The following is an 18,543-nucleotide window of genomic DNA, read 5'->3' on the forward strand; positions in this document are numbered from 1 at the left end:
ATTTCTTGTCTCTGGAGTGCAATGAAGTGTCCAGTAATGAGTTATGAGATGTCAATGGGTTTGGAGTGACTTTGGGCAGCCTGTATATTGAAGCTCAGGGCTATGTTCCTGTGTTGCTGGAGAATTTGCATGGTATGTCTTGCTCTGGAACTTGCTGGCCCTCGGGTGGTGCTTGGTTTCAGGGTAGGTATGGAGGCATTTGATGAGCTCCTGTCAATTAATGTTCCCTGGAGTCAGGAGTTCTCTGGTGTTCTCAGGATTTGGACTTAAGCCTCCTGCTTCTGGTTTTCAGTCTTCTTTTTACAGTAGCCCAAGACTTCTCCATCTATGCAGTACCGTTGATAAAACATCTAGGTTAAAGATGAAAAGTTTCTCCACAGTGAGGGACACCCAGAGAGGTTCACAGAGTTACATGGAGAAGAGAAGAGGGAGGAGGGAGATAGAGGTGACCATAATGAGATGAGGTGGAATCAAAAGAGGAAAGAGCAAGGTAGCCAGTAATCACTTCCTTATGTGGACTCCACGGTCTGGACCGCTCAGATATGATCATGGAGTTACACAGAGAAGAGAAGAGGGAGAAAGGAGACAGAGGTGACCAGGATGATAAAAGAGGGGAATCAAAAGGAAAGAGACATACCCAGCCAGTAATCAGTTCCCTAAGTGTTCTCCACCGTCCGGAACACACAAAGAGATTCACAGAGTTGGGTAGAGAAGTGAAGAGGGAGGGAGGAGATAGAGGTGACCTGGTGGAGAAAAAGGAGAGTCCAAAGGGGGATAGAGCAGTCAAGCCAATAATATCTGTCCAAGTAAAAATGGTACTGAAGATTGGATTCTTTAAGGTACAAAATTGATAACAAATACCAAAAAGCAAAGATTAAAAATCTAGAGTAGAGGTTGGATTTTCAAAAATACAATATTAAAGTAAAAAAAGTCACAAAAATTATAAAATATATATATATGAAGTTTGCTTTAAAAAAATAGGGTCTCTCTCTCTCTCCTTTTTTTTTTTTTTTTTTGCAAAGTAATAGTAGATTGCTCCTGCTGCTGCTAAGTTGCTTCAGTCATGTCCAACTCTGTGTGACCCCACAGATGGCAGCCCACCAGGCTCCCCCATCCCTGGGATTCTCCAGGCAAGAACACTGGAGTGGGTTGCCACATCCTTCTCCAATGCATGAAAGTGAAAAGTGAAAGTGAAGTCGCTCAGTCGAGTCCGACTCTTAGCAACCCCATGGACTGAAGCCTACCAGGCTCCTCTGTCCATGGGAGTTTCCAGGCAAGAGTACTGGAGTGGGGTGCCATTGCCTTCTCCAATAATAGATTATAAAAATGAAAATTAGAGGAATAAAAGAGGACTTAAAAATAAAAAAAATTAAATAATTATAGTAAAAACAGTAAAAAAATATATCTAGGACTTTGTCTGGTGTTGTTGTGGGCAGTGTGGGGTCAGTTCATTTTTGGATAGTTCCTTGATCTGGCTTCTATTTGTCAAGATCTATAGGCCCCTTCCTATGTAGTCGGTACTAACTACAGGGTTTTAATCTGTTGCATCTGTCACTTCCTAGGCAGTTCTCTCTGTTTTAGCTTCTTCTGTTTGCTGGTCTCTTCAGTGTTTAATTTCCGCCCTGACATAAGGGGGCAGTGATGGACACTCTTTTAGGCTCACTTGTTCAGTTGTGCTGTGGGGAGGGAGGGATGCTGCAAATAACACTGGCGTGTGCTCACAGTGTCTTGGCCACACTGGGTTTGCCCCCGTTCACATCGTGTGTGGTTTCCCTGTCTACACTGCTTAGGCTCTAGGTTGCTCTGCCTGGAACTGTCTGAGGCCGGCCCTGGGTTGTAGGCACTTCCCATGTCTAAGCTGCTCAGGTTCAGGTACTCAGGTAGTCCTCAGAGGTGCAGACTCAGTTGGGCCTGCATTTTGTGCCCTTCCCAGGTCTGAGCAGCTCAGGCGACCAGGTGTTTGGTGAGCGTGGTTGCTGAGACTTATCACCTCCCCCATCCCTGCCAGTTGGTTTTCTGGGTGTACAACCAGCACACCTTCTCAGGCAGATGTTGACTGTCCAGAATCCCAAGAAGTCTTGGTTAGCAATGAAGCCTGCTTGCAGTTTGGTAGATGATGCCTCTCTGGGGCCATGATTGCCCTCTTCCGGCTCTGGCTGCCCTCACCTGCCTGTCACCAGAGGGGGATGGGTGGTTTGCAGCCGGTTAGCTCTGATCAGTCCTTTGTTCTGTGAGCGGGCCTGGCGGTGTCTTAGGTTAGGGCTTTTCGCCTGGTAGCTATCCCACAATCTGGTTTGCTAGCCCAAGTAAGTTCCCTCAGATTGTCCTCGGGGCATTCAGGCCCGGTCCTTACTCTAAGCAATACAGCCCGTGCCTCCCTGCCCAGCCCCCGCTTGCTAGTGGCAGATGCAGGCGTCTGTGCTGGTTTTCCCCTGGGAGTTACCGTTGGGCACATAATCTGTGGGTTTTCATTATTTATTTATTTTTCCTCCCGGTTATGTTGCCCTCTGTGGTTCCAAGGTTTGCCACAGACTCGGCAGTGAGAGTATTTCCTGGTGTTTGGAAATGTCTCGGTTTTTTAAGACTCCCTTCCTGGGACAGAGCTCCATCCCTACCTCTTTTGTCTCTCTTTTTATCTTTCATATTTTTTCCTACCTCCTTTTGAAGACAATGGGCTGCTTTTCTGGGTGCCTGATGTCCTCTGCCAGCATTTAGAAGTTGTTTTGTGGAATTTACTCAGCGTTCAAATGTTCTTTTGATGATATTGTGGGGGAGAAAATGGTCTCCCTGTCCTATTCCTCCGCCATCTTAGGACCGCACCCTAGGTCATGTTTTTAGAAGCAAAGCCTGAAATGGAAATTTTTGTGCAAGTGAGTCATTGAGAATGTCCTCTCAGGAGGAAACTACAGAAGAACAGGGAAGCAGGATACAGCCAGAAAAGAAGCTGAGCAGATTTGAGTTCAACTAAAGTCTAATCTGAAACTGACCCCACAGGAAGTTCTGAGGCCATTACATCAGTCAGTCATTGCCTGTGGACTGCCCATGGAGGAGACGGGAGAGGCATAGCCCTCATGGGCATTTCCAGGAAACTAAGCTCTGCTGAAGGCAATTCTTGGGTGAAGGGTATAGCTGTGAGCTGTCAGCAGCAACACTCAACAGTTTTGGAGGATGGAGGCATCAGCCAGGTAAATGGGGTCTGAATAGGGCACCCATAGAACCTACTACAAAGGAGATGATTGGCCATATTCCAGAATAGTAAGGGAACAAGGAATCCACACATGTGAGTTCTAGCTTTAGTTCTGCTCATGATAATTTTTGGATACTCCATAGCTAATATCCGGTAAAATAAGAGTAATGGAAATTGTATTCAGTAAAGTCCCTTTATCTCTAAAATTCTCTTGTGGTGGCAAGTTGTAGAGGAGTAGTTCTTGACATATGGGCTGAAGACCACTGAGGTGGGGTTAGCGAGAGGACAAAGACACTGGTTACTGGGCCTGCGAGATCATATACACCTCAAGCATTGTATTCATATTAGTGATGTGAATTATTATTATTTTTCAGTTATATATGATAAGTGAAATAGATTTTCAATTTAAAAACGTTATGGAATGCATCCTAGTGGTTTTATATAATGTGTTTTCTCAATCACTGGATTCTAAAGGGAATTTTCTGAGGGTAAGTTGGAGAATTTTCTAAAGTTATATTGACAAAAGGGAACATACATACAGCATTGAATTAGATAATACCTAAGAATTCATGTGAATTTGTTTACATTACCTGGGTTTTACCAATTTGGGTTGTGATTTTCTTCATGGTAATTTTTCAGGCATGTATGGTCCATTTTGGCATATGAATATTCAGAATTAATGGGAATAATGAGATAAACTAAATGCCTCTCTCTGAAGGGTATATATAGCATTTGAGAGCTGGAAATTGTGTGTGTCTCCTCATTTTAATGATGAGGAAACTAAGGCTCAAAGTCATACTGAGAAGATATACAATAATGTCCCAGACTCCTGGTTTGATTATTATGACTGCTATCCCATGAAGGCAACTAATAATTCAAATTGTGAAAAATTAAAGATAATTGGTCAGACAATGTGTCATTGCTTAAAAGCAGAATTAACTGATAACTTATGGCATCTTGAATTTTAGGGAACAGTTTTTATACAGATCCCTGAAGCTCATTTTTACAGTAAGGTTTACTATACTGTGGCTCTTTGTCTCTCTTTCCTTCTCTGTTTTTAGATTTCTATATTTAATTGATACCTTCTTCAACTCCATATAGTTTTTTAAAAAAGTATAAATTTATTTATTTTAATTGGAGGTTAATTACTTTACAATATTGTATTGGTTTTGCCATACATCAACATGAATCCGCCACTAATGAGGTGGATGAAACTGGAGCCTATTATACAGAATGAAGTAAGCCAGAAAGAAAAACACCAATACACTCCATATAGTTTTATCTAACCCCTTTCCCACAATTTTCTAGCAAAGACTTGTAACTTGTATTTTCATTTTTAACCTTTTTCAAATAAAGATAATTTTCCCCTCAGAGGTTACAACATTCAAGAATAAAACAAATATTGTAGTATGCTGATGTGGATTATTTCTATAATAATCATGTGAATAGTGCCATAGAAATAGTGAGAATATTTTTATTTTCATGCCTTCTGTGGCTCAAGTGACTGCATCTGAAAATAAATAGAAAATAATAGAAAATAGAAAATAAATAGTTAATAGAAAATAAAGGATTTGTCCAGAGAGGAGAGGGCTCCTAGATGAGTGTTGGTTCTGATGAATAAATAGAACTGGGCTTGAACTGCTACCAGATGTCCACACCAAGCACTAAGAGAAAGAACAACTGAGTGCAAGAAAAATTTGCCCAATTTTCTTCTAATATTGGCTGTTCCCTGACCATGAACCTCAGAGGAGGCAGCCTAATGAAGCCCACATCAACATAGAACCTGCAATGAGCCCTCCTTCATGAGAAGCAAGACTCCCTAGCTCTGGGGAGACCTAGATCACCCATTTGTGTGAATTCACCTCTCTTCACTCATAAACAGCAGTAGACAAAGGGGAGCTCTCAAACTTGTGTTTGAAGTGTGGATGCTCACTGAAGCATTATTTTTTTTTACAGCAAAAAGGAATAAATAGACGAAGGAAGGATGAGAGGAAGATGACAAATGTCTGCACCAATAGAGGAATACTTCTGTCACTGAACCAAACTTGGGTCCACTTGTCTGTGCACAGTAAAGTCTATCTACTGACATAGGGTTGTGGGGAAGGAAAGTGCAGCGTTTATTGTAATGTGCTGTACAAAAATTGGGGACAGCTAGAGCTCAGTCTGAGCTCCCCGATGGCTTCCAGGGAAAGATTTTTAAAGAAGAGTGAGGGAGGGAGGTTGTGGGTGCATGATCAGCTTGTGGACATTCTCCTGCTTGGCAGTGGGACACATGGGAGTTAACATCATCAACCATCTAGTCACAATCCGTCTAGGGGTCCACGTGCTTGTGGGCAGTATACACTTTCTCTGCCTGGTGGTGGGTTCAGCAGCTGCAAAGCAGCTCAAAGGACATGGCTCAGAATATTATTTATAGCCCTTAAAGAGGAACCAAAGGTCCTTGAGTTTGTTTAATTACAACTATTATTATTTTGTCTTGCTTGACTATTTTCCTTTCTGCATTTTCTCATTTCTCTGATTAAATTTATTCTTTGACTAAAATTTTTCAAAAGGCAGGCAGAGGACACTGGGGAGAGTCCTGTTCTGGGCAGGTCCCATAGAGCCCTGCTCAATTACCCTTAGATAAGATGTATTATGCTCCTGTTACAAAACTCTACAATAATTAAAAGACTTAGACAAATCTATATGTATTGATATGGTACTATTTTATTGAGGGAACATCAGATTGTGAGACAGTATTTATATAGGATACAGTCTTTGTTTTTTTTAAAGGTCTGATCATTTGGGAAGGGTCTAGAATATTCTGCAAACCATGAACAATGATCACACGGGGTAGTAGGAGTTTGAAGAAGGTGAGAAGAGTTGAGTGTGGGTCTTTAACTTTTTATTTCAATGATGTTGCTTGAAACTTGTGTCAAGGAACATGCATTGCTTTTGTAAATGAGTATTTACAAATAAGCAAAAACTTTTTTTTTACAGATAAGTATTATTTTGTAAAAATAATAACTGCACTAGAAAAAAGAGGTTACATGACACAGACACACACACCTTGAAAGATCTGTATAAAAACAGCAGCACTGTTCCGCTCTAAGGCAGTAAACTTACAGTACAGATTTTTACATTCTTTATACTTTTCTGTATTTTTCCAGCCATATTATCATCAAACCAGAAAAACCATTTCAATGAAAAAAAAAAACAAAAACTTTAGAGTGGAGTTTCCCTCTTGCTACTGTTTTTCAGCACTAGCCAGACATACTAAACATTCATGTTGCCAGGAGCACTGGACTTAAATTTGGTCTTCTGCTTTCATAAATAGCTATGAAGACACCTAGACATTTGAAGTACCCAGGCAAATACTTGGGTTGAGAGCAATGGTGTCCTGGTAAGTTTCACAATTGCTGCCCCAAGGAACCTGCACCCTGATTTGTAATGTTTAGATTTCTCTGTTAACATGCCCAGCCTTCCAGCTGCCTTCAGGCTGCCTGCTGGCTACCCTTGTGATCACCACCATGCTGGTGGATTTGGACGGGATGCTCCAGACACCGGTACAAGCCGGCTCCAAAGCACAAGCAATGGAGACAGTCTGGGGTGGGAGGGGGCCGGGGAGGTTCTTGACCTGGCTTGATTTTCTTCTCTTGTCCCCTGTCCTTGGGCACATGGAGAGAGGCCCAAAGAAGAGGGGAAGTTGGAGGGGATAGCTGCTAGATAAGTGTGGAGGAGTCTAGTTTTGTCAAGACTAGTCTTACTGTCTGGCCTGGCAGTGGGAAATGTGGGGATGGAGATGGGGGCAGGGAGGGGTGGTGGTGGTGTAAGTAGTGTGTGTGGATGTATGGTGTGGGTGTGTGGTCTGAGTGTGTGATGTGGATGTGGGTATGTGTTGTTCACGGGCCTAATGCAAATTTGAGTCTCCATCTTGTTTTTTCAACAGAATAGTTAGAATAATACCCCCCATCCCACTCCATGGGCCTTCTAAGCTTTGGCACTTTGAGAGCCTGTTGAAGATACAGGCTGGGTAAACGTACTTAGAAAGCAGAAGTGAGGACTTGAGGACCAGACAGATGAAGCAAAAAAAAGCCAATTCGAGGACTACCTGTGTTCAATTCTAGTGAAGTCTGGCTGTTCAGAATGTCTCAGTTGTCCCCTCTTTGGTCATTCCTGTAAGCATCCCAATGCTTATGGTTTTATTCTGGCCACACTTATCCCTTGGTGCTGCCCTTTAATTAGAAAGAAAAGGAAAAGAGACTGGGACAAAGCTAGATTGACTGTGCCTTCAAAACTGTAAAAGCAGGAAAGAAATTAGGTGCGATTTCCCTTTCCCCACACCCTGAATGCTTGTCTATATACTACCCCCCACCCCCAGTGGAAATCTTGATTTGCACTGACTCACCACCTCATATAACATCCTCTCCATGGAGGAAATAGGCATCATCTCTTTTTTTTCTGGACAAATCAGGCCTTCTCCGATCCCCACCCTCTCTCCCCACCGCTGCCTCCAGGCCATTTACCTCTGTACCCTCCCTGATGAAATGCCAGGTATTTGCTTCTGTGGTCACCATTCTCATGGCTCCCATCCTTTTTGCATGCAGCCTAAAGATGGGAGATGAACCAGCCTCTGGTCACAAAGCAAGAGTGGGCAAGGGGTAGCCAGGACTCATTATATTCACAAAAAGAAACCACAGGGGAGAAAAGTGTCTTTGCTTAACTTTCAGAGAATTGTTGCACTAGACTCGGATGAGCACCACCCTTAAAGCTTTTCATTCTGAAACATCCAGGCTACATTTTAAAGTGCTTTATTTGTGTTAACAGTTGGTGTTAATTTTTACAGCTTTTTTTTTTTTTTTTAAAGGAAGCCTATATGCAAAGTTGCTAGGTTGATGGACATGTATATGCGTTTATATAAGTAGAAACATTTTTATCTGCACATACACTGTATACCAGTATGAACATGTTTATATATAAAAGTGATTTTTCCCCTAATTTTTAATTCATATTTGAATAAATTTATTATTACTGAATAATGGTGGTGGAATTGGGGGGGTGTGTAGGGGGGGAGGGAAGATATTTTTGTGGTTTAAAAATAGAATTCTAGAGAATAGTTGTATTTCTTTGATGGAACAGTAGACCATTTCTGAAATGTTATGGTGAAAATAACAGAGGAAGTTCTGAACCAATAGTTCTCATCCAGTTTTCCTCCTGAGCATGAAGGAACAGTATGATACTGGCCCTCTAGTGGGTCTCTGTGACAAGGAACAAAGGTAGTCCATGAGATGGGCACAGTGGTCCAGCTTAAGGAAGCTTAATAGAATAAAGCAGAGGTGGGGTAAGAAGAAAGGGGACTGTTAGAACTTAACTTTATTAAGGAATAAAGATTATTAATACCATATGTGTGGATCAATAGGCATGCATAAAAATTACTCATAAATAAGTGTGCATATAATAATTTAAGACATGTTTATGGAGGGCCTGCTGTGTAGCCAGTGGTGGGGATGCATATTTACATTAACAGGCAAAAAGGCAAATGAGGTGCCATAATGTTACATTCTAGTTGGTTGGAGATGGGAGAAAAGAGAGAGAGAATGAAGTCTTCCAGGTGATGACATGCTTGTGGAGGACAACATATCAGGATAAAGAGGACCATTCTTTTCGGCAGAGTGGTCAGGGAGGGCCTCTCTAATGATAGATTGAATTTGAGCAGACATATAAAGAAAGAGGCCGAATCATGCAGATTCCTGGAAGAAGAGCATCTCAGGCAGAGGAAGTAGTGAAAGCAGAGTCTGTCTGTGGGCCTGACTCCATGCATTCAAGGATCAGTGGGGAGGCTGGGGGTGGGGTGGGGAGGCCTTGCTGCAGGAGCTGCAGTCAGAGGGGCTGCTGGCCTCCAGATCATGTCGGGTCTTCCGGTCACCACCAGGACTTTGGATTTTGCTCTGAGTAGAGGGGCAGCAGAGGGGAAATCACTGGAGAGTTGTGTGTGAAGAAGGATCTCAGCTGATTTGCACTGGGAAAGAACTAGGACTGCTGTGTTGAGAGTAGATGGTGCAGGTGATATGGCAAAAAGACCAGCGAATTTATAAGTCACTGGAGCAGCTGAGACCAGCAGCAGTAGAGATGGTGAGTAGTGGTTGGATGCTGCATACACTTCTGAGGCAGAACCAGGACTTGATGAGGCCAGCAAGGCATCTGAGGTGCAAAAATTAAGAAAGCCCTCACCTGAGACATGTCATGGGGTAGTCGAGAGGAGAGCAGTTGGGGTCTCAAACAGAGACAGTATCCCTAATACCTGGAGAGAAAGCAGAGTGTAGGCCACAGAGTAGGTGGCTCAGTAGATGTGGGGGTAGAAGAAGTGGACTTTCTGTTTTGATGACTGTTTTATCAGAGATTGAAGGGCAAGATCATTAGCTGAGCAAGCCTGGGGAGAAGTAGAGGTTTGAGAAGAGTGAAGAGGGAATGAAATAATCCATAGGAGGGTAAAAGTGAAGGAACCAAGGATCTGTAGTCAGCTTGGTTACGCAAGCCCCTCCTCTCCCCAAGTTAGCAGTACTGGGGCTGCATGCACACAATTGTTGGGGCTATTTGCGCAGACTGATGGATTGATAAGGAAGTCTGAAGAACACAGCTCTAGACCATGTAAGATCTTCCAAATTCGCTTTAAAATCTATACTTGAAAATCTAATTTAAAAAAATCTAACAATAGCTACCACTCTATCTGATAAACCACGGCCCAGAATAATAGTTTAAAAATTATTAGCAGTAATGACATTTCTTTTTTTTTTATTTTATTTTTAAACTTTACATAATTGTATTAGTTTTGCCAAATATCAAAAGGAATCCATCACAGGTATACATGTGCTTCTATACAAAGTTGGGCTTCTGATGAAAATGATTAACAGGATTCCTGAACATACTGCTCTGTCTGTTGCTAAACCAGCCTTCTGCTAAGCCAGCTTTTATAAATTTCCAGCAGCTCTTACCTCCCTTTGGAACCAAGACTTGCCCAGAGAACCCCTATCAACATATTTACCCCAAGTATTTCAAAGTGTCCAACTAATGTACTATTAAGAATCATCATATTTATACTGAATGTATGAGATTAAGACTGTTATTAGTTCCTTGTGTATCAGCTCAGAACGACTATGCTCTGCTTATCTCAGGCATACGACATTCTCCCTCTGTTATTAATCGTACCTCAAGATCCCATTTCTGCTGATGGCAAAAATGTGACCTAGTTATTTCCCATCAGATTTAGTTACTTCAGTGATTTCTCATTTATTTCAGAGAACTGTCTCTCCCGTTTCCTGGAGTTCTATTTATGGGGGTGAAGTGGGGGTTGGGAAGGGAGTGGACAGGTGAGATGGGGAGAAGAGCTTAAGGCATTTGTGGGAAGGGGCATCAGATCCTGATGGTTCTGTGTCCTCTCCAGCCTCCTCTGAGATGTAATTGTCTGGTCTTTGGTCAGCATCTCTGTTGTGCTATGGAAACCAGGGGTCTTGCTGTGGACTCCAGCCTGTGTCATATAGGCTTTTCCTTCTGATGGTATCCTCCCTTGTGGCCACAGAACCCCTTCTCATCCATCATCCCTCTTTCTGCCTTGCTGCAACTCTCCTGGCAGCATGGGAAATCTTGAGAAGTCTTCTTGTCCCTCTGGATATAAAGGAGACTTAGAAGACCAGCCTGTGCCCTCTTGGATGACACAACTTGATGCCATTTCTGTTGCTTAGCTGCTGCTGCATGTTGTTGACCCTGAAGGTTTCTCTGGAAAGCCTGCTGCCTCCCCAGGCTTCCCTGGGATGTGACTTGGGTCCTCTCCTGTGGCTATGCTGAGTGGGGGTGAAGCACAAGGTCAGAGACTGAATCTCCTCTGTCTCTTGTTGCTGGACTTAATTTAAGTCCTTAATCAAGGAATCTTCTCAGCGTTTCTGCTTATGGCATAAAGTTGATGCACGAAGTTCTTAACTTTTGGAATATGAACAGACACCCAAAGAATGTACGCTTGTTCTTGCTGTTGAGTTCCCTGGCTTTGCAATATATTCTCTTTGGTATTAATTTCAAGAATCTCTTTTTTGAAATATATGAGCCCCAAATCTGTCTTTTGTCTGTCATGATCTGTCTTTCTTAGGGTCACTAATCCTTAGTCCCATAGTCTAGTTTTACTGATAGAAGGGCCATGGGGTAGAAAGAACTTACTCCCAATTTAATGAAAAATTTTTATTATGTTTGCCCCTCTATAAACAAAAACTGTAACTTCAGGGACTCCAAGAGGATGAGAGGGGCTTCCCTCCTGCAGTGCAGAAGATGTGGGTTCAATCCCTGAGTCAGGAAGATCCTCTGGAGAAAGAAATGGCAACCCACTCCAGTATTCTTGCCTGAAAAAATCCCATAAACAGAGGAGCTTGGCAGGCTACAGTCCATGGGGTCACAAAGAGTTGAATGTGACTTAGTGACTAGACAACAACAACAAGGGGTAAGAGAGCAGAGTCATTCTGAAGGCTAATCAGCAAAGGTTGGAACATGTGTTTCCAACTCCATTCATATCATCAGAATTCTCTGGGGTCCTTTTTTTTTTTTAATTTATTCTTCAATTGAAGGACAGTTGCTTTACAGAATTGTGTTGGTTTCTGCCAAACAACGTGAATCAGCCATAGGTTTATATATGTCCCCTCCCCATCTCAGGGGTCCTTTTAACAAGACACAGTGCTGAGACCTGCTCCTAGAACTGCTATTCAGAAGCCATCTATTTATTTTTTTAAATTGCGCACCGGTGATTCTAATCCATACCTATCTCTGGAAGCTATAGGCCAGGGAACAGCTATAGCTTTGAGGCCAATCACAAAGAGGGGAGGAGCTAGATGTGTCTAGAATCTTGTGTGTAATCTGGAGTGGAGATCCACCTATTGACACCACTCATGGCAGAGTATGCAGATAACCCCAAGCAGAGGATCAGGAGACAAAGGGGAAACCGAGCAGGAAATAAACCAGAGCAAGGGAGCAGGTGCCAGAAAGCTCATGAGAACTGAGAGTGTGCAGAGAAGTTGGCAAGCAAAAGAATGGAGATGAGGAATCTGGAAGAAGGAGACCCTGATTTTCTTGAACTTTCTGCCCTCAATGAGGAAGATTCTAATATTTCTTCTGCTAATTCAAAATAAAAATGTTAGAGAGTCAACAATTCCCCACTTCTTGATGGGCATTGGCATAAGGCTGCTGAAACACACAAGCCCATACCTGGCTGTGCAGTCCAAGACAAAAGGGAGAAAGAGCCCTTGTGACAAGGAAGTAGACTGATGGGAAGCTAAGCTAGATTTGGGTAGGTTGACAGGTAGAAAGAGCCATTTTAGGTTGTAGGGATTCTGGAGTTGCTTGTTCTGCTAAGTGAAATAAGTCAGACAGAGAAAGACAAATACCATATGAGATCATTTTTATGTGGAATATAAAAGATACAACAAACTAATGAATAGAACAAAAAAGAAGCAGACTCACAGATACAGAGAACAAACTAATAGTTACCGATGGGAGGAGGGAGGGGGAGGGGCAAGATGGGGTAGGGGAAAAAGTGTTATTATAAAATTATATGAAATCATGTATGCAAACCTTCTGAGAATTGTAAAGCACTATAGAATTTAAAGAATTTTTCATTTAATAAAAACAAACAAACAAAAAAAAACAAAACCATATGCCTGTATGAGGGAACCATGTATGACATCTCCTACTTTCCATAAACAGAAAAAACACTGATTTTGAGTAACTTTGTTAATATTTGCTGGACACTAGTGATATTACACGGAGAAGGCAATGGCACCTCACTCCAGTATTCTTGCCTGGAAAATCCCATGGACTGAGGAGCCTGGTGGGCTGCTGTCTATGGGGTCGCTAAGAGTCGGACTCGACTAAGCGAATTCCCTTTCACTTTTCACTTTCATGCATTGGAAAAGGAAATGGCAACCCACTCCAGTGTTCTTGCCTGGAGAATCCCAGGGACGGGGGAGCCTGGTGGGCTTCCGTCTATGGGGTCGGACAGAGTCGGACATGACTGAAGTGACTTAGCAGCAGGAGCAGCAGTGATATTACAAATAAATTAAAAAAGAAACCTTCTTAGAAAACATTAAGTCTATCAGATATCATGTGCTGCATACTATTCTGATTAAAAATAAACACAAAGCTACCTTGAACTTGTAGTGCATGCTGCTCTGAGGTCACTTCAGTCATGTCCAAATCTGTGACCCCACAGACTATATCCCACCAAGTTCCTCTGTCCATGGAATTCTCTGGGCAAGAATACTGGAGGGGGCTGCCATTCCTTTTTCCAGGTGGTCTTCCCAACCCAGGGATTGAACCCCACTCTCTTATGTCTCCTGCATTGTCAGGTGGGTTCTGTACCACTAGTAACACCTGGGAAGCAAGAGTCTGCAATTAACATCTTTTTTTTTTAAAGTAACAGGTATGCCAGTGAACGAGGGATCAATCAACCCATTCTGCCCAATATATATGGATTTGTTAATTTTATTTTTAATTGTAGTAAAATAAACATAAAATTTGCCATCTTTACCATTTTTAAGTGTATGGTTTAGTAGTGTTAGGTATGATTCAGTAATGTTAGGTATGTTCACATTGTTGTACAGCAAATCTCCAGAATTTTTCATCTTACAAAATTGAAACTCTATAGCCCCCTTTCCCAGAGAAGGCAATGGCACCCCACTCCAGTACTCTTGCCTGGAAAATCCCATGGATGGAGGAGCCTGGTAGGCTGTGGCCCATGGGGTCGCTAAGAGTTGGACACGACTGGACGACTTCCCTTTCACTTTTCCTTTCATGCATTGGAGAAGGAAATGACAACCCACTCCAGTGTTCTTGCCTTGAGAATCCCAGGGATGGGGGAGCCTGGTGGGCTGCTGTCTATGGGGTCGCACAGAGTCGGACACGCTTGAAGTGACTTAGCAGCAGCAGCAGTAGCAGCCCCTTTTCCTGAATAACCCCATTTCCTTTCTCCTTCCAACCCCTCGCAACTACCAATTTAGTTTGTCTCTATGAATTTGGTGACTCCAGATACCTTAATCAAGTAGAATAAGACAGTACATTTCATTCTGTGACTGGCTTATTTTACTTAGTGTAATGTCCTCAAAGTTCACTGATGTTATAGCATGTGTCAAAATTTCACTCCTTTTCAAGGCTGAATGATATTCCATTGCATGTAGATACCACATGTTGTTTATCTATTCATCTACTGATGGAGATTTGGGTTGCTTCCACTTTTGGCTGTTGTGAATAATGCTGCTATGAACATGGGTGTACAAATATTCTTTTGAGACTTTGCTTTAAATTCTTGGCACATGGGATCTCCAGTTTTCACTGTGGCCATGCAGGATCTAGTTCCTTGACCAGTGATTGAACTCAGGCCCCCTGCGTTGATTGGGAGTATGGAGTCCTAGCCACTGGGCCAGCAAGGAAGTCCTTCATTGTGGTCTTGATTTGCATTTCCCTAATGTTAGTGATATTGAGCATCTTTTCACATGCTTGTGAGTCCTTTCCTATCTTCTTTGGAGAGATGTTTATTCAAGTCCTTTGTCCACTTTTAAATTGGGTTATTTTTTAAGTTTTAGGAGTTCTTTATATATTCTGGATATTAATCTCTTCCCAGGTATATTATTTGCATATCTTTTTCTCCTGTTCTGAAGGTTTCTTTTTCACTATGTTGCTTGTGTCCTTTGGTGTATATAACTTTTAAATTTAGATGTAGTAAAATTTATCTTAATATATTCATTTTTGTTGCCTGTTCTTTCATTGTCATATCCAAGAAATCATTGCCAAATCCAGTGCATTGAAGGCTTATCCCTGTGTTTTCTTCTAAGAGTTTTATGGTTTCAGATCTTTGATCTGTTTTGATTTAATTTTATATATGGTGTAAGATAAGGGTCCATATTAATTGTTTTGTATATGCATATCTAGCTTCCCTGACAAAATTTATTAGAAAGATGTTCTTTTCCCTCATTGAATGGGCTTGACACTCTTGTTGAAAATTATTTGACTTTATATGCAGTGACTCATATACAGGTTTTAAAAACAGCTTTATTAAGATATAGTTCACCCGTTTAAAGTGTACAATTCAATGTACATTTTATTTTGAATATACTTTTTAGTATATTAATTAAATACTGGGTGGAGTTGTATATCCATCATCCCAATGAGTTTTAGAATACTCTCATCAACCCAAAAAGAGACCCAGGATCCCTTAGTTGTTACCCTATACACGCAAATGACCCTCACTTTAGTCCTAGGCCACTACTAATATACAATTTTAATAGATTTATCTTTTATGGACATTTCCTATAAATAAAATCATACAGTATGTATCCCTTCGTAACTCCCTTCTATAACTTACCATAATGTTTTCAGTTTTCATCCATATTGTAATACATAATAATATTTAATTTCATTTTATGGCTGAAATGGCAACCCGCTCCAGTACTCTTGCCTGGAAAATCCCATGGACAGAAGAACCTGGTAGGCTACAGTCCATGGGGTCACAAAAGAATCGGACATGACTGAGTGACTTCACTTTCCTTTCTTTGCATGGATATGTCACATCTATTGATCCATTCATCTGTTGATGAACATTTGAGTTGTTTCCACCTTTTGGCTATTGTAATTAATGTTGCTACAATTATTTGTATACAAGTATTTACATGGACATCTTTTCATTCATGTTGGGTATATACCTAGGAGTAGAATTGCTGGTTCATGGCAACTCTATGTTTCTTGTGTGCATTTCCTTCCTTTCTTTCTTTCTTTTTTTCTTGTTAATTTGCTAGGTATTGTTTTGTTTTGAAGTATAGTTGATTTATAATATTAGTCTCAAGTGTTCAGCATAGTGATTCAATATTTTTATAGATTTAACACCATTTAAACTTATTATTAAAATTGGCTCTATTCCCTGGGCTGTACAATATATCCTTGTAGCTTATTTATTTTATACATAGTAGTCTGTATGTCTTCCTATCTTGCCCCTCTTCCCTTACTTCTCCTCACTGGTAACCACTACTTTATTCTCTATATTTGTGAGTCTGTTTCTGATTTGTTACTTTTATTCATTTGTTTTATTTTTTAGATTCCACATATAAGTGATAACATATAGTTTGTCTTTGATTTATTTCTCTAAACATAATATTCTCCAGATCCAATCATATTGTAAATGGAAAAATTTCATTCTTTCTTACAGCATATGTTTGTGTGTCTATATATATATAGGCACATGTACATGTTAGCCATCTGTATGTTTTTTGTGGAAAAATGTCTATTCATGTCTTCTGCCCATTTTTAAGTGAAGTTTTTTTTTTTCATATTGAGTTGTATGAATTATTTGTAAATAAATATATTTTAAATAAATATGACCCTTACTGGTCATGTGATTAGCAAACATTTTCTCCAATTCAGTAGGCTATCCTTTTGTTTTGCTGATGGTTTCCTTTGCTGTGCAAAAAGTTTTAAGTTTAATTAGGTCCCGTTTGGTTCTTTTTTGTTGTTGTTATCTTTGCCTGAGAAGACAGATCCAAACAAATTTGCTATGATTTTTGGCAAAAAAATGTTCTACCCATGTTTTCTTCTAAGTTTTTTATGGTTTCCCACTCTTACATGTAGGTCTTTAATCCATTTTGAGTTTATTTTTGTATGTGGTGTGAGGAAATGTCCTAATTTCATTCTTTTACATGTAGCCGTCCAGTTTTTCTACCTCCAGTTGTTTTTGCGTCAGTCTCATACTGTCAGATTTTTGTAGCTTTGTAGTATAGTCTGAAGTCAGGGAACTTTGTTTTTTTCCTCAAGATTGCTTAGCTATCTGGGGCCTTTGGTGGTTTGATATAAATTTTTTAATTATTTGTTCTAGTTCTGTAAAAACTGTTATGAGTATTTTGACGAGGATTGCATTAAATCTATAGAGTTCTTTGGGCACAATGTACATTTTAACAATATTAATCTTCCAATCCAAGATGGGGTATCTTCCATTTTTTGGTATTATCTTCATTTTGCTTTCTCAGTGTTTTATAGTTTTAAGAGTATAGGTCTTTCAACTCCTTGGTTAACTATATTTCTAGTTATTTTATTCTTTTTGATGTGATATTTAAATGGGATGGTTTTCTTACTTTCTTTCTGGTATTATTAGTGTAAAGAAATGTAACATTTCTGTTTATTAATTTTATACTTTACTGAATTCATCTATTAGTTCTAAATGTCTTTGGGGGGAGACATTAGTGTTTTTCTCTATATAGTATCATGTCATCTGCAAATAATGACTGTTTTACTTCTTCACATTCAATTTGGATGCTTCCCTGAGTGGGCTTCCCTGGTGGCTCAGATAGTAAAGAATATGCCTGCAATGTGGGAGACCCAGGTTCAATCCCTAGGTCGGGAAGATTCCCTGGAGAAGGGAATGGCTGCCTGCTCCAGTATTTTTGCCAGGAGAATTCCAGGGACAGACAAGCCTGGTGAGCTACAGTCCATGGGGTCACAAAGAGTTGGACATGACTAAGTTGACTGTGTGGATCACAATAAACTGTGGAAAATTCTGAAAGAAATGGGAATACCAGACCACCTGACCTGCCTCTTGAGAAATCTATATGCAGGTCAGGACAAAACAGTTAGAACTGGACATGGAACAACAGACTGGTTCCAAATAAGAAAAGGAGTATGTCAATTGTCACCCTGCTTATTTAACTTCTATGCAGAGTACATCATGAAAAACGCTGGGCTGGAAGAAGCACAAGCTAGAATCAAGATTGCCAGGGGAAATATCAATCACCTCAGATATGCAGATGACACCACCCTTATGGCAGAAAGTGAAGAGGAACTCAAAAGCCTCTTGATGAAAGTGAAAGTGGAGAGTGAAAAAGTTGGCTTAAAGCTCAACATTCAGAAAACGAAGATCATGGCATCTGGTCCCATCACTTCATGGGAAATAGATGAGGAAACAGTGGAAACAGTGTCAGACTTTATTTTTTTGGGCTCCAAAATCACTGCAGATGGTGACTGCAGCCATGAAATTAAAAGACACTTACTCCTTGGAAGGAAAGTTATGACCAACCTAGATAGCATATTCAAAAGCAGAGACATTACTTTGCCAACAAAAGTCCATCTAGTCAAGGCTATGGTTTTTCCAACAGTCATGTATGGATGTGAGAGTTGGACTGTGAAGAAACTGAGCGCAGAAGAATTGATGCTTTTGAACTGTGGTGTTGGAGAAGACTCTTGAGAGTCCCTTGGACTGCAAGGAGATCCAACCAGTCCATTCTAAAGGAGATCGGTCCTGGGTGTTCTTTGGAAGGAATGATGCTAAAGCTGAAACTCCAGTACTTTGGCCACCTCATGCGAAGAGT

The sequence above is a fragment of the Bos mutus genome, chromosome 4, assembly GCF_027580195.1.
Source record: "Bos mutus isolate GX-2022 chromosome 4, NWIPB_WYAK_1.1, whole genome shotgun sequence".
In the NCBI taxonomy this organism is placed as follows: domain Eukaryota; kingdom Metazoa; phylum Chordata; class Mammalia; order Artiodactyla; family Bovidae; genus Bos; species Bos mutus.